The sequence below is a fragment of the Neopelma chrysocephalum genome, unplaced genomic scaffold (genome assembly GCF_003984885.1).
Source record: "Neopelma chrysocephalum unplaced genomic scaffold, ASM398488v2 Primary Assembly neopelma1_195, whole genome shotgun sequence".
Classification (NCBI taxonomy): domain Eukaryota; kingdom Metazoa; phylum Chordata; class Aves; order Passeriformes; family Pipridae; genus Neopelma; species Neopelma chrysocephalum.
The window spans coordinates 38410-41459 of NW_020897857.1; positions in this window are offsets into that span (position 1 = coordinate 38410).

The following is a 3050-nucleotide window of genomic DNA, read 5'->3' on the forward strand; positions in this document are numbered from 1 at the left end:
GCCGGGGGGGGTCGGGCTCTGTTCCCAGGGAACAAGGGACAGGAGGAGAGGGAACGGCCTCTGGCTGTGCCAGAGGAGTTTTGGGTTGGATATTGGAAAAATTCCCTCCTGGAAAGGGCTGTCCAGCCCTGGCAGAGGGTGGAGTCCCCATCCCTGGAGGGATTTCCAAGCCCTGTGGATGTGGCACTTGGGGACAGGGGTCAGTGATGGCCTTGGCAGTGCTGGGGGATGGTTGGACTGGGTGATCTTGGAGGTCTTTTCCAACCTCAACCATTCCACGATTTTAAGATTCAGCCTCAGTAGAAGAGCTGGACAAGGAACAGAACCCCTCAGGTGGTACCTGCAGCAGAGGGTGGGCATCAACCCCACGATTCCTGAGGTCCAGCTGGGAAACCTCCACATTGGATCACCCTTGGCTAATCTGGGCTCATCCTGCAGCAAGGTCCGGGTGGGATCTGGAGGTTCCCATCCCATCCACAGCCACGTGGGGAGGAGCTCTGGAGCAGCTCTGCCATGGCACACTCATCCTCACCCACCTTCCTCTGGGTTGGCTTCCCAGGGATCAAAAGAGCATCATGGAAAGGCAAAGAAATGGATTTTGACCCTCAATTTGTAGGGCTGGATAAAACCTCGTTAGGATGCTGGGACCACTTAAAGGATGGAATTGTCCCAGTAGATAACAGGGGGGCAAAACCTCTTCGTGGCCTAATTAAAACCTTGCCCTGCTTAGCAAGGAGGAGACAAATTCCTCCTTTTTTACATCTCTCAGGAAGGCAGGGACACATCCAGAGGGAAATATCCCCCATCAAACCCAGTCCATCCCCAGTCGACCTCCACTCCTCACCCCAGCAGAGCAAAAAGGAGGAAAAGACAGAAAAAATACTACTGGCAATGGAAAAGGGACCCAAAAATCCACAGTGGGTTCTTTTTTTGTTTTTTTTCTTTATAAAATGTACAGAAAGAACGTAAAACCCTTTGAGGTAAAAGTGAGACCAGCTTGTAATTCAACCAAGATACAGGAACGACAATGACAAAAAAAAAAAAAAACCTACAGAGGGTGTGGTAGTAAAATAAGAGAGCAGGGTTTGGGGCTCTGTACAATACTTGAGATTGTTAAAATGTAATCCTCAGCTTATATACATTAAATACATACAATTACAGCTATTTATATGGTATTTACAGACACAAACACGTGGTTTCCCCCTTTTGCAGTTGGTCGTGTGCAAGCAGCTCGTCTGATCTTTCCTGAGAAGGTGCCGAGGCTGTTAATTGTTAATTTCTTAATTTCTTCCATCTCTTTTGTGGTCAGATCCATCAAAAACGAGTCAGGAGATGTACAGTTGTCGCAGTGATCCTTGGTTTTTTATTTTTTCCAGCCTGTAGGAGAGGATTTATTCCGTGCAAGGCTCCCAGATCCCGAGGGATTGAGGTGGAGATTCCTCCAGTTGTCAGCCACGACCTCAACTGGGAGCAAAGCCCGTGGCAGGGGGTGCCACTGGGTGAACTTGAAGGTCCCTTCCCACCCAAACCATTCCAAAATTCCACGGGAAAGATGGTTTCATTAAAAGAAATCTGAGTGTCTGAACCTTGCTCTCCAGAGACTCCCAGGGGTGAGTGGGGTGACACATTCCCACCCTTTGGATCTGGTGTTTTTGGGAGGAAACACAACCAGCTTCCCAGAATTTAAACCTTGTAGTCCAAGCTCTCCAATCTGACAGATAAAAAAAGGAAAACTGAACAGTGTTTTAATAAGTACCAGCAGGGTGTACAATCCCAAATTCCCTGTATTTGGGTTACTGACAGTTTTAATTTGTCATTATTTGACTTTTCTAACCCAGATATTGTAAAAAGAAATGGCCAAAAGGGGGGACTTGGAGTGGTCTGGGGGTATAAAGGGAGAGGAGTTTAATACCAGGAAGGGATAAACAGGGATAAATGATGCTAAACAGGTACCAAGAATGGGGTTTTCATGACAAATATCCCCCCAGCAAGGTCTTGCAGCAGCCCCTGTTGTGCCTTTAAATTGGTTTTAAGATGGATTAATCAGGGAGTTCTGTGGGTGCTGCCAGCAGCACATCCTTCCCCATCCCAAATCCCACAGGCACATTCCCATGGGATTTATGGGCTGACACCAGTCAGGGGTTTAGGGAAAGGTGACAGAAAATTGAGAACTCTGGAAGTCCCATGACTGCGTGTGAAATTCCCGAAATTCCATAATGGAATGGTTGAATTCCCTCTTTCCTGCCTGACTCTGCCATTGTGGTGGGGGAGCCATAAAAGTTCCTGCAGCACTGCTTTTTTTTTTTGCAAAAATTAAGAAGAAAAGAAAAATAAAAAAGAATTTGAAATGTAAAAATAACCTTTTTATAGCTTTTTATAGTTTTATGGGAAAATCCGAGCATTAATCCAGATGGCACCCAATCTCTTTATTAGCACAGAGAGGCAGAGAGTGCTTAAAATACCAAACTGTATCTTATTTTTATTGAACTGCTCGAAAAAGTCGTTTTCCTGACGGATGGCAGCTCTTCCTGGGGAGGAAGAGAGTTTCAATTACCCCTCAATGCATGAAAAAACATCACTAGCGAGCAAACCCTCCGAAAATAAACCCAGGGAAGCCTCTTCCACTTTTTCCATGGGAAAAAAAAATCCAATCCTTCTGCCTTAATTCCTCAGTACAAAGGGATTTACAGGGAAAAGAGAAAAAAATCATAGACAAGAAGTTGATGCTTTAAGTGATCAACTTTGTCTTAAAGTTTGGGGATCCCAATCACCCCCAAAAACCTGATTCTGCCCCGAATGGAGCAGATGTGAAGAAGGAAAGCTCTGGCACCAGTGGAGGGCAGGACTCGTGGTGGGGCTGGAAGGTGCAGCTCCATCCCTTTTGGGTCCTCTCCCAAATTAAGGGGAAATTGCACTTTTCCAAGGATTTCTGTGGGGCTGAGGGCAGCACACCCTTGGATTACGGTCCCCAAAAAGTGGCTGATGAGATGAGATGAGATGAGATGAGATGAGATGAGATGAGATGAGATGAGATGAGATGAGATGAGATG